The sequence below is a fragment of the Oncorhynchus gorbuscha genome, linkage group LG14 (genome assembly GCF_021184085.1).
Source record: "Oncorhynchus gorbuscha isolate QuinsamMale2020 ecotype Even-year linkage group LG14, OgorEven_v1.0, whole genome shotgun sequence".
NCBI lineage: Eukaryota > Metazoa > Chordata > Actinopteri > Salmoniformes > Salmonidae > Oncorhynchus > Oncorhynchus gorbuscha.
Genome location: NC_060186.1, coordinates 38646243 through 38660427, shown reverse-complemented (window position 1 = coordinate 38660427; position 14185 = coordinate 38646243). Strand labels below are relative to the sequence as shown.

The following is a 14185-nucleotide window of genomic DNA, read 5'->3' as shown; positions in this document are numbered from 1 at the left end:
AGCTCGCCCCCCTTCTTAGGAGCCATGATGACTTGTGCCACCCAGGGGCTGTCTGAGGGCTCGGTGAAGTCTGTCCGCTGTATCTCCAACACTGCCTTGTCTGCCGCCTCCTGGCGTGCCAGCGGGATACGGCGGGATGCATCTTGATGGGTCGAGCATCACCTGTGTCGATCTCATGCTGCACCAGATGAGTCTGACCCTCCTCTTCCTCACTCAGCACAAAGCTGTCTCTGAATTCAAACAGCAACTGCCATAACCGTTCCTGCTGCTCGGGGTCAAGAGCAACACAGTTCATTCCCCATATCTCCCTCACTGCAGACAGTGTCCTGTCCTCTCCCATCTGGGTAGCTGGGTTGGGGGGGGCACGGCCCGGGCTCACGGAGGGATGTGTCGTGGAGGTAGCTGGGGGAATGTAACACACAGCCGTAGGTGACAGGGAGGCTGGGGAAATGTCACAGACGGATGTGGGGGAAGGGGGCAGCCATGAGTCTCTGCTGCTTTAACTATTGGAGTGAAGGGTTTCTTGGGTTGAGTGAATGTGACATTAGGGGGGGGGGGGGTCATGGTGACTTCCGGCCCTCCCTGGAAGCTCAGTGTGCCCCCATTTAGGTCTAACTGGCAGCCTGTGCTCCTAAGAAAATCCAACCCCAGGATACAAGGGTCCTGCACAGCCGCCACCAACACAGGATGACGCACAGTCCTGCCCCCCTACTGTCAAGAGTCAGTATTCCCTTCCCTTTCATGGGTGCCCAGTGGACTCAGTGTGGGCTCACACTGAGTCCAACCTGGCACAATATCTGGCCTCACCAGGGTTACTGTGGACCCAGTGTCCACCAGGGCAGAGCAGGGCACCCCCTCCACAGGGACATGACAAAAGTCCCCAACACAGGTACGGGGGGAGACGGCCCACCACAACAACAGGCTCCATCAGCTTTTGGCCATCAGCTTTGTGTTTCGTGTCGCCTGTAGCGACACAGCATGAATGAGTTCAGTCATTTCAGCCACCCATGCAGGCTTTTCCATCTCTGGGATGCTCTGCCCCCCAGCCTGCACAGTCGGTCTGTCTCCCTGCACCCCCAAAGCCCCAGTCCACACCAGCTCTCTCTCCAAAGCCATCTCCAAGGCTATCTGCAATGACTCAGGATGAGCCAGCTGGGTCTGTATGCGCAGCTCCATAGGAGAGAGCGCCTGTATGAACTGGTCCCATGCTAGCTCGCTCTGCACAGAAAGGGGGGGGGGGCATGTGAGCGTATGCCCGCCGAGAGAGGCTCTCAATGTCATTAGCTAGCACCCGTAGTGTCTCTCCAGGCTGCCTGCATCTATTACTCAGTTCGGAGCGCAGCAGCCCAGGCTGTACACACTGTCCAGAGCGCCTCCTCAGTGCTCCCACTAAAGCCCCATAATCACATCTGTCCTCGGAGCTAATCAATATCAAACAGGCCAGAGCATCATCTGTGAGGCATAAAGCCAACTGCAGTGCCCTATCTTAATTCAACCACCTCCCAAAATGAGCTAGCAGTTCAAACTGAGCATGAAAAGCTTCTCAATCTGCCTTCCCGGAATACTTTGTGGTCTTAACAGAGACCGACGCAACCGGGAACTGGGCGCCGCCATGTTTGTTTACATCCTGAGTCCCAGATTCCCCGTCCCGCCGACGTCACCCCTTCCGTCCGCCCACCAGAATCCGTGCGAAGCACAGTCAACGAAGCACTCATGCCCATCATTCTAAAGTCCTTCCTCAAGCAACCTCTGGACTCCCGACGCCCTGGCGATCTCCTCAGCCTGATCCTCCGACGTCCATGCGCACGCACCTCCTTGGCCAAAATCGTCCCCTACCTCCAACTTCACTTTCGGATTCCCTCAAATAATTTTCAACCCCTGTTCTCACCTACGTTAGCTAGCCACACCACTGTAATGACATAACTAGATCATAAAGGAACAATTGTCCAGACAGAGGGTTGAGTTTACGAATTTACGGTTTATTAACCCAACTTCACACAGGCTACTGTAGGCGGAAGCCCACGCCAAATAAATGAAGGATACCCTGTAAAACAACCGTGACCTTCTCTTGTGAAGGCCAGACAAAAGAGAGAGAATGATAGATAAACCTGGTCAATGGCTAAACCTGGTCCAATGCTCCATCCCCCTGCCCAACCCCCCTCCACGCCACTCCGCCAACCACCAGGATGCCCAGCATCACAACATTCCAAGCATTCCCGTGATTGGCAGATAGCAGGTTGATTGGCATGTCGGACCCAACGAACACTAGATGCTGGTAAGTACAACACAATCAACTAATAGCCTAACGCATAACACACAGCTGTTTGTGCGGGCGGCTACAGTATGCTTAGTTGTGAAATTGATTAGCTGTATCTTTACACAAAACCTTTAATTTCCTGACTGTAGCTGTGTTACGCTACCAGAGTATATCACAGAAAAAGAAGATGTCCAAGTCTGGAAAAAAACATCAGGTGGAACTAATGACCAGTATATCATGTCAAGTAAGTTTCTAACACTTTGAGCATTCGTTGTGCAATTTAAGTTGATGCAGGTGGTTTTAACCATGTCTCACTTATTTAATGTATTAACACTTTGTCATAAAAATCTGAGAATGAGGAGGACCTGAGGAGGACCAGGAAATGCAAATGCAGCTAACCACTGCAAACTTTCAAATAAGGAGCTCTAACGAGAAAATGCAGCACTCAGACAATCTCTCTCCGTGGCTGAAGGTAAGCTTTCCTGTTTGTGGATGCTCCCACTGAATATTCTCACCCTGCATGCAAGTCCAGGTTTACTTGTGTATATACCCATAGATACTGTGATTAGGTTCAGTTGTAGGTGTATCTGTGAGTGGGTGCAGTTGTATAGTGTCTACCAATCTATTAGTTGAAGGCATATTGCATGCAAGTGTAATGATAGCCCATTATGTTCTATATTTTCAGAGTTGCAAGGTCTGTTCCAGGAGGTGAAAAATCTAAAGAGGTAGAGAACGAGACACACAACTTCAAAGAGTGTCTCTGTGTTTTCTTTAAGCATGATGACCAGAATATGAGGAGTAGAGATTGAGAGTAGGAAATATGATTAGAAGTTGGAAGGAGATGGTTGAATGAATCTGTATTCACTTTCTCTAACTGTCTGCCATATTGTGTGTTCCCAGACATCATGGCTAGTGGATCCACATCCATCTCCAAAACTCACAATGGTGAGAGAGGAAACACAGTTTCTAACAGTGTGTGTTTGGTTTAAGCATGATGATCAGAATATGAGGAGTAGAGATTGAGAGTAGGAAAGATGATTAGAAGTTGGAAGGAGATGGTTGAATGAATCTGTATTCACTTTCTCTAACTGTCTGTCATACTGTGTGTTCCCAGACATGGCTGGTGGTCTGAGACCCATCTCCAAATCTCACTATGGTGAGAGAGAAAAAAACAGTTTCTAACGGTGTGTGTGTTATAGATTGTTGCTGATTGATGATCAGAATATGAGGAGTAGAGATTGAGAGTAGGAGGGATGATTAGAAGTTGTAAGGAGGTTGAATGAATCTGTATTAAAATCTCTTTAACTGTGTGTCATACTGTGTGTTCCCAGACATGGCTGGTGGATCCACACCCTTCTTCCAACCCCCAAAAGCAGCACTCCAAGACATAGCCGTCACAACCCTCCCAGACAGCATGGTAGGGTGACTTCAAACCTTGAGCTGTAAAGCGGGGATGCAAACTAGTCACAATTTGAATACAAAAGCAGGTGTATTAACATTGTAACAATACAGCAAGCAGGAAAATACTGTATGCATGTGCAGTTTAACTTAATTTAACATAAATGTTTAATGCATATTGTAGTACAATGATAATTTGTCTTATAAGTGTTTTAACTTTTTGAGCGCCATATAGGATTATACAAAACTATCTAACGGAATACAGCAAGCAAACAACTTGAGTCATGGCAGAAAGGACTGCGAGAATGGTTTTATAATTCAAATACATGTACTTAAACGGGTGGTTCATCGAGAAATACTTTTAATCTCATTAGAACTTTGCCTAGGCATTAGCCTTTACCAGATACCATTTTTAGGTTAGCTGGATCAGTATTTAGACTTTTGCAATTTTATTTAAAAATGTGACATTTACTATTTTATTTAGAATGTATGAAAAACGATATGTATTTATCCTCACTTTATGCAACAAATGTTGTCTTGTCATTGAATTGCCAAAAAACAATCTGATTGGCTTCAAAACATATCACAAAAATCGACCTACTAGAGCAAATGTTTTCTTCAGTTCGTGTCATCTGGTTGATACAAATCTTTGACCCAAGAAGTTGACTGACCCAAATCGCTGCTCGGCGCGGATTAATCGAAAATTACTTCCTGGATTTTAATGAAAAAAATAGCGATATCATTGGGAAATAGTAGGCTAGGTAAATATTTGATCAAAGTAATCTTATCAAGATTTTAACTATTTCAGTTATTGGAAGCACCGGTGGTGTCTTTCGAAGGTATTTATGATAAACTTTGACATTAAATGGGGTTTCTATGGGAGAGGGAGAAGTAGAATTCGCTGATGAGCTAAACTAAATACTGATCCATCTAACCTAATAACTGTCTCTGGTGAAGGCTAATGCCTAGGAAAATTCTCTAGTGAGATAAAATGTATTTTTCGATGAACCACCTCTTTAACATAGTTGATGAAAACATTAAACAAGGATGTGAGATTTACATTTCAAGATAATACTTTATGAACAAGGCATTTATCTAAACATGAATCTGAGAAGTAGGCAGAGAACATATGCTTGGCTAAGTCCAAAACTCAATCTAATATACTGTACTTAGAAATGGGGAGAAAGAGAAAGGAGATAAGAGTTGTTTAGTTACCACTAGTGCTGGGGGAGATAAGACTTCATCCACCATCAATGGCGACAATGTCAAAAACAATGTTTTGTTAAATTCGCAGTCGACTTGAGAAATTCTGTTTTCAAAAACTTTTTACAATCACTGATAATGTTAATAATCCATTCACATTTGTGTTCTGCAAAGTCCTAACATCGGTAACAATAATGGTTTTGTCCGAATACTCGGCACACCCCTATTAAAGACATACTGGGGAAGATTGAGCTAACAAGGCAAGGTTTTTTTTTAACAGGTGCAAGCACACAAACTGGAAGTTAGAGCAAATCCTAATATTAGAATACTGTATTGATTTTGGATATAATGTTTTTTTAAATATTCTAATATCATGCTAGTCTCAGGTTTCTGTCTATCACAAAGGAACGTTTGAATACATTGTTGATAACTACTACAGTACTGTACAAAGAGCACATTTGACCACATCTTCTAAAGACCCAAAATCATGTGTAACTGGCTTATTTTTTTAATGTATTTGATCAAAGTTATTGTTTTATGATATTTTACAGGCGGAACTAAATGTTATTTCTCTGTACATCTGTTATGTTTCTTGCAATGAAGCAATAGCCTATGTAGCCTGCCGCACCGGCTACATGCCAGGTAGTGGTTAGAGTGTTGTGCCATGAACCGAAAGGATGCTAAATCGAATCCTCTAACTGACAAGGTAAAAATCTGACGTTCTGCCCCTGAACAAGGCAGTTAACCCACAGTTCCTAAGCCGTCATTGTAAATAAGAATTTGTTCTTAACTGACTTGCCTAGTTAATAATAACTTGCCTAGTTAATAAAATAATAATGTTGGCGGCATGAGGCATGTTCATGCCTTCCGATCTGGCCAGTTGTTTTGTGTACATTTTTTTGCTCCAAGTGAAATCATGGCTCTTCTCCGCAAGGTCGTGATTCAACTTTTTTTACTCACGTGACGAAAGTTAACGTTTGCATCTGAATTAGGGTACATATCAATGGACTATTTTAGCTCCACATAGTGCTGGGCGATATGGCCAAAATCTCATATCCTGATATAGGTAATTTCATATCCCCATAACGATACATATCACCATACTGCACATGTTGTGTAAATTCAATGAATAAATAGTTGATATAAAATTACCACATGTAAAGGCCTATTTCTTATTACATTTTTAATTATACTCAACATATAAAAGGTACTTAGTCATATTAGATTATTTCTTACTTTATTTAGAAGCTTTGTGCATATTTTCAATTAAGCATGTAACAAAATATTAATGTATAAAATCTAAAAAGGTAAATAGAAAACACTTCAACTATCCTTGCAAATAAAATACATATCAATTTGCATTTGGTACCTTGGACCGAGTATTAGCACCAACTCACGAAACCCCCATTGGTGCCATGTCATTGGGGCCATGTCTTTGCAGTTGTAAGTTGTAACAGCAGCTGTTATCTCCTTTCATCTTTGTGATTCTTTGCCATATGGTGTGCCGCGGGCAAAAGCCTCTTGCAACGTCTGAGTCTGGGGTTTGTTTGTTTTGAGCCCTCGACTGTACTGTTGGGTCTCATCCGTAGCCTCTCCGTAGTGTTTCACTTGATTCTTCCGTAGGTGGTAAAAGAGGTTAGTGGTGTTTGAGCCTGTTGTTCGGGACCGACCTGCGGCATATTTTCCAGAGGATGGTTTTATGGTCTGAGTCAGAGTTTTCATACCCATACCACGTCCATGTGACCGAAGTAACCCCTCTTTTACACACGAGCTCTGTGTCTCCGTGTTTTGTGTCACGTTCACTCTCCTTGTTTGCTTGTGTTCCAAAGCGTCGTCCAATTGACAAAAATATTGCCGTAAAGAGTGAGATTTGCGACACAACGAAATAAGCGAGACGTTTTTCTATCGTCACACAATATATGTATATATATATATCATCATATCGCCCGGGCACTAGCTCCACGTAGGCTTTTCCATCACACTCCAAACGGGATCTTATTACATATGCACACTGGTTTGGTTCTGGATCAACAGATCATCTCGGACTGTCTGGACGATCTCAAGATCTCATTGTGTTGACAGTTCATCTCGGAGTCTGGGTTTTACTATGGATGCTTCCCATCCATGTACTTTGGGGGGGATTCTTCAGGCTCAGTAGTTTGGCTCAGTAGTTTGTCATTGCGCTTGCATTCCGGTTTAACGGTAATAGTGGGCCTCATCTCATAGGCCTAGAGACGGCTTCACGTAACAATGGTTGAAATGCACAATAGTCCCATTCATATTCAATCTGCATGACTTTTCATTGTAATACAACAGTTTTATTCATGATACTAAGCTACCTGCTCCTATTCCTTTTCTGCTGTACATCAAACACTCAGACAAGGCTGTTTCACTCTGCATTGATGTTTTCTTGAGGCGGTCTTCTTACTGGTTTTCTTTATTGTGGTGAGCTTCAACTTCCACAGGGGCTTTCCTTCCTCCTCGTTATATATGTTTCTTGATCTGGTTTTACACCCTAGTCGCTATCTCCATACGCTTAAGCACTCTAATGGGTTTCGGTCACAGCATTACTTCAGCTCGCATAAACACTGAATTCTGTCCTTGTGCTCATACATTGAAATATCTTCTGACTCTACCTCTCTCTGCTTCTTTCTTACCTTCTGTTTCGTAGCCCTCCTAAGCATCCCTTGTCTTAACCTGGTGTACATGTCAACTCTACCACACACAACTGTGTAATCTTCCATCTCCACATTTGTACTGGCCATTCATTCAGAATGGGGCTGCAACCTCAATCTCCAGCAACTAGGTGTTGGTCATTCTCTACCTATTCTTCATACGTTAGTGTCAATTAAAGCAGACTTCATCATGGCATCAGGGCCAAGAAACACAAGCAATGTACATTAGACCGGTGGAAATCTATTTTGCTATTTGACCAAGAAGGAGAGTGATGGAGTGCTGCATCAGATGACCTGGCCTCCACAATCACCTGACCTCAACCAAATTGAAATGGTTTGGGATGTGTTGGACCGCAGTGTGATGAAAAGCAGCCAACAAGTACTCAGCATATGTGGGAACTCCTTCAAGACTGTTGGAAAAGCATTCCAAGTGAAGCTAGTTGAGAGAATGCCAAGAGTGCAAAGCTGTCATCAAGGCAAAGGGTGGCTACTTTGAAGAATCTAAAATAAAACATATTTTGATTTGTTTGACACTTTTCTTTTGGTTACTACATGATTTCATAGTTTTGATGTCTTCACTTTTATTCTACAGTATAGAAAATAGTCAAAATAAAGAAAAACCCTTGAATGAGTAGAGGTGTCCAAACTTTTGACTGGTACTGTAGCATTTAATCTAAACCCTTCAGAAAATGTTCGATTCATTTAGTGAGTGTCCAGTCACATAAATAGATATAGTCGTTGTTGTCCATTTTATGATTGTCCGTTCTTAATTGTAGCAATGCAAGGCACTCAGCAGGCCAGCATTGGGCTGGACACCTCTTGCATGTGCCCATATCTTGTCGCAATTTGGCAATCATGATTTGCTTCAACACTCAGCTATCGGTTCCTTGTAAACTATACATATTGCATTACGGAATGTGTTGTTGGGTTCGACATCAATGCAAATGTCTTATTGCAAGCAAACACATCCAATGTTTGATTCTGTCGCTGAGAGCGCCATGTCATATTGACTATTGGCTAATACTTTCCATTACAGCATAAACTCACTTTTGTTCTATTCTTCGGATGTTGTCTTTCACATCTAATTAATCCGTTTTTAATCTTAAGATTCAACTGGTGCTTCGTTGTGTTACGAATCCCTTTTGGCCCGACAGTCTAGGGGGGATGGTAATGAGACCCGTAACATAACTCATGCAAATTATTATTGTGACAAAGTAAAAGTGTGCACAAAATAACCACGACAACAGAAATCTACCGTCAAACTCTAGGTTTATTTATAAACACACGGTAATGGGGGGAGCAGGAAAAGGGGCTGAGCTGGACCCAAGAAAAGAAACAATAAATATACAAAAACACACCCCTAAGCTAGACTAGCCTACTTTAACAGCTAACTAACTAACCAAAAATACAGTGGGTGGTCCGCCCAGTTCTAACTAGTGTATTTAACAAAGTTCACCGACGGGTAGTGTATGCCCATGGGCGACTTGTCTTGGTTTCCCCTTTTTCCCACCAGCAACAAACAAACACCATAACCAAAAACAATACTCACAGGTGATGACAAAGTGCTATGGAGGTGCTTTAAACAAAAGAGAGGTTAAGACACAAAGCGAGAGTGAAACACAGATACCTACAGACATGGCATTTACAGAGAGATTGAGCTCGAGATTGAGCTTTAGAGATTGAGCTTTAGAACAAACAAATGATGGGGTTTTTAAACCATGGGGAAGGAACTGTGATAGGTCAGGAAATAGGAGGTGTGTCTTCTGATTGATGATTGATTGTTGACTGATTGGGGAGTGATGATTTTCACCTGTGAGGGGAGAAGGAGAGAAAAGAAACACACACAGGATACACACACACACAGGATAACTGTATCCGTAACAGTTGCATCCCTTTCTTCCTGGTGAAGGCCATCCCCAAAACTATTTCCCAAAAATGTTATATTGCATTTTGTCAGTCTGACTGGCTTGCTTTAACTTCATCCAGTAAGCATAATATATTCAGGTAACCTTCGCGAAAATAACGAATTATCAAGGTCGATGATTTAATTTTAAAAGTAACTAAATTTATTTTACTCTGAGTACTTTTTAAATGAGCTAGAGCAAGTGTACCTATTAAGCACACCAAAACCTAAGTTTAGACATTTCTAACGTAAACAGCCCTAATTTGAAAGATTAATCTCTAATGTGAAGTTGGACATTATAATTTATATACACAAAAGTATGTGGACACCCCTTCAAATTAGTGGAGTCAGTCGATTTCAGCCAAACCCTTTGCTGACGGGAATAAAATCAAGCACACAGTCACACCATCTCCATAGACAAACATTGGCAGTAGATTGGCTTTACTGAATAGCGCAGGGACTTTCAATGTGGCACCGTCATAGGATGGCACTTTTCCAACATGTCAGTTCGCGTCAAATTTCTGCCCTGCTAGAGCTGCCTTTATCAACTGTAAGTGCTGTTATTGTGAAGTGGAAACATCTAGGAGCCATAACGGCTGAGCCGCGAAGTGGTAGGCCACACAAGCTCACAGAATGGGACCTACGAGTGCTGAAGCACGTAAAAATCCTCTGTCCTCAGTTGCAACACCCACTACCGAGTTCCTCTGGAAGCGACGTCAGCACAATAACTGTTTGTCAGGCGCTTCATGAAATGGGTTTCCATGGCCGAGCAGCCGCACACAAGCCTAAGCTCACCATGTGAAATGCCAATTGTTGGCTGGTGTAAAGCTTGCTGCCATTGGACTCTGGAGCAACGGTGGAAACGAGTTCTCTGGAACGATGACTCACGCATCACCATCTGGCAGTCCAAGGGACAAATCTTTGTTTGGCGGCTTCCAGGAGCCGCTACTTTCCCCAATGCATAGCGACAACTGTAAAGTTTGTTGGATGAGGAATAATGGTCTGGGGCTGTTTTTCATGGTTCGGTCCAGGCCCCTTAGTTCCAGTGAAGGGAAATCTTAACGCTACAGCATACAGTGACATTCTAGGCAATTTGCTTCCAACTTTGTAGCAACAAAGGGAAGGCCCTTTCCTGTTTCAGCATAATGCCCCCGCGCACAAAGCGAGGTCCACACAGAAATGGTTTGTCGATCGGTGTGGAAGAACTTGACTGGCTTGCACAGAGCCCTGACCCCATCGAACACCTTTGGGAGGATTTGGCACGCAGACTGCGAGCCAGGCCTAGTCGCCCAACATCAATGCCCGACCTCAATCAATGCTCATGGCTGAATGGAAGCAAGTCCCCGCAGCAATGTTCCAACATCTAGTGGAAAGCCTTCCCAGAAGAGTGGAGGCTGTTATAGCAGCAAAGGGGGGACCAACTCCATATTAATCACCATGATTTTGGAATGAGAAGTTCGACTAGCAGGTGTCCACATACCTTTGGTCATGTAGTGTATGACTTTACTTACACAATTCTTTATTGTGAGATAATAATATTTGATTAAATATGTGAAAAGTCCAGACTGAGTTTAATGGGTATCAAATATACCCTGTTCCAAATAAGCCCACCACTAAAATAATCAATTTAAATGAATTTCCAAATGTTGAAACTTACAAACTGACATTGATGTAAATTCAAATTGTAATCATCTCCCCTAAAGTTATTAAAATCAACTGATCATTACTATTCATCATGGAAGTAGCACTCGTAACAGTGGGTTTCCAATTGTACCTGCAGAGATCCATTTGGGCCCAGGCTTTTGTTCTTGACAACCTGCATACACCTGATTTTTAAACTAATGAACTAATTATAGACTTGAATCAAGACTTCATTAGTTCAATCAGGTGTGCTACTGCTTGGTTAGAACAAAAACCTGCACTGGCCCTCTGTAGATAAGACATCATGCACAAAGATCGTAACACAAATATCTTCTAATGATCTGAAAGCTGGTTCACATTTGCTGTAGTATTCTTTGTTAGTTCAACTTGGCTTTCTAAAGCCTGTCTGAAGACAGTTTCAAATATCCCTGTTTTATTACAAAGCTACAGTACCAAAAAATAGAAACATCTGGATGAATGATGGACAACAAGATAACATTGCCCCTATCCTAATTGCATGAGCAGTCGTCCAATAGTCCTCTTGTCCCTCATTTGTTTCCGTGTTTGTCCACTACTTGTAAGTCTTCTATCCCCGATATCCTTCAACTCTGATCTTATTCTTCTCTCTCTTCATCAACGATTACATGTCCACTCCAAACGCCTTTGAGAGAGTACAGAGGATTTGAATGGATTCTTAATTGATTTTAATGCTGGTAAATGCACCATGGATACAGTAGATGCATAATATGCATAACTGTAGTTTGAGTATAAATCTCAGATTTAAAAATATGTCTATTTTTATACTCAGGTATATTGAATATTAGGGATTAACACACAATCGCCATATGTTTCAATGCAAACTGGGCTTAATAGGAGAATAACAGGTTTTAATTGGAACGGCAATGCTTTATTGTAAAAAATAATAATAAATACAGAATAGCTAATAGTTTACTTATATTTGGAAACCAATGGTCTGGTGTATAATCCAATGAGTATACAGAACCCATGTTCTTTGCATGACATAGACTGACCAAGTGAATCCAGGGGAAGGCTACGATTCCTTATTGATGTCACTAGTTAAATCCACTTCAACCAGTGTAGATGAAGGGAGGAGACACGTTAAAGAAGGATTTTTAAGCTTTATGACAATTGAGACATGGATTGTGTGTTTGTGCCTTTCAGAGGGTGAATAGTCAAGACAAAAGATTGAATTGCCTTTGAAAGGGGTATGGTAACAGGTGCCAGGTGCACCGGTTTGTGTCAAGAACTGCAATGTAGCTGGGTTTTTCATGCTCAACACTTTCCTGTGTATATGGGAAAGTGTGGTCCACCACCCAAAGGACATCCAGCCAACTTGAAGCATTGGAGTCAGCATCCCTGTGGAACGCTTTCAAATCCTTGTAGAGTCCACGCCCCGACGAATTGAGGCTGTTCTGAGGGCAAAAATGAACTGTCAATAACTTGATAAGGATATCAAATTGGCTTGGGAAAATAACTGGTATGGCTACAACAACCAAAGATGGATTGGCCTTAATGGGTATGTGGGCTTAATAGGTACACTTACCCAGCTTTTTATTTTCACACCAGTAGTTTTACTTCTACTTGAGTGAGATGTTATTAAAGTAACTGTACTTCTACTTGAGTGAGATGTTATTAAAGTAACTGTACTTCTACTTGAGTGAGATGTTATTAAAGTAACTGTACTTCTACTTGAGTACACTCTTAGTGGGGAAAAAAAGGTGCTATCTAGAATCTTTATGGGTTCTTCAGCTGTCTCCATGGGAGAACACTTTTTTGTTCCAGATATAACCCTTTTGGGTTCCATGTAGAATCCTTTCTACAGAGGGTTCTACATGAAACCCAAAAGGGTTCCACCTGGAGCCAGAAAGGGTGCTGTGTGCTTTTCTCCCAGATACACTGATTACAGTGCGTTGTTCTTTAATTCATCCGTTTTTCAAACTTAGTTACGCATAGACTTAGTTTATGCGTTAAATAGTTATATATTTTTAAAATTCCTTTTCAATTTCCCTCCTTTCATGTGTCTGCAATATGAATTAACATCACAATGATCCTTATTCTCATAGAGAAATTAAAGGCAAAGTGCCTGACTACATCTTTTGTTTCTGCTGATATAAAAATGCTTTATAATACATTTGATTTGATCTACATCTATCACGTTAAAATATTGAGATATGGCTAGATAGACAGATGACGTAGGAGTGAAATATTTTTTGTATACCAAATATCGAATTCATAGCATTCAAATTCAGTCATAGCATTCGAATGAAAGGTGAGTGTTTGATTGGAACTGATACATTGGGCTTATGAGACAAGTCCATATTGGATCTAATAAAAAGACTAACCAATGCTTTCTCAAGACATTCATGGGCTCCTACTCCCTACCTTGATTATGCGATATGTCCTCTGGCTTCGTCACAAGGCCACTCATCTCACAATGTCTCTGCAAGTCCTTTTTATTCCTATTTATTGCTAAAATGTAAGCATCATTCCGCTGAAACTGAATAATTCATAACCCCAAATAGGACTTCAAATACTGAGGGAGAATTGAACTCTATTATATGCTCCCTGTCTGTGTGCTGTACAGTACAATCTAATCAGTGCTCATTATAACAGTGAAATCTGAGATTATTATAGGAAAAGAGCGGTATCAATATTTCGGATCGGTCCTTCTCCTCTGGCACACAAATTAAGTAGTGGTAGCAACACTCATTAGTACTGCAAAATTAGTTCTCGCTTCTCTGGCTGCCAGTGAAAGTCAAAAGTGACCAAAGGCCCAAAGAATACAAATGTCTTTGATCATGGCTCATTTGAGAGAACTTCCATTTGGCAAATGAGAATCTAATCTTTGAAATCTCTGAACATGATCATCAGATTAATTTATTTCTTACTTTTTTTTCTAACTTTATTTTGATATTGTTGTTTAGGCTTAAGTCAGGTGCTCACTCTGGAAACAGCTGTGTTGCCACGGGCGATGTTCGTTCACTGATACTTTTTGCCTTACCTCCTTTAACCTTGGAATATAAATGTGTTTTAATATGCTCGTAACCAAGTCAATGACATGCAGTCACACTTGAACGTGGAAATGTG

At 41.8% G+C, this 14185-nt stretch overlaps 1 long non-coding RNA gene across 1 annotated transcript; it reads left to right on the top strand.

Moving 5' to 3' along the window:
• Positions 1 to 1398: 1398 nt before the first annotated feature.
• On the top strand, positions 1399 to 5885 carry LOC123995925. Its single transcript, XR_006831908.1, has 6 exons — positions 1399 to 2275; positions 2407 to 2501; positions 2611 to 2729; positions 2943 to 3202; positions 3372 to 3413; positions 3589 to 5885. It is a non-coding gene; the product is annotated as an uncharacterized LOC123995925 (long non-coding RNA).
• Positions 5886 to 14185: the final 8300 nt, after the last annotated feature.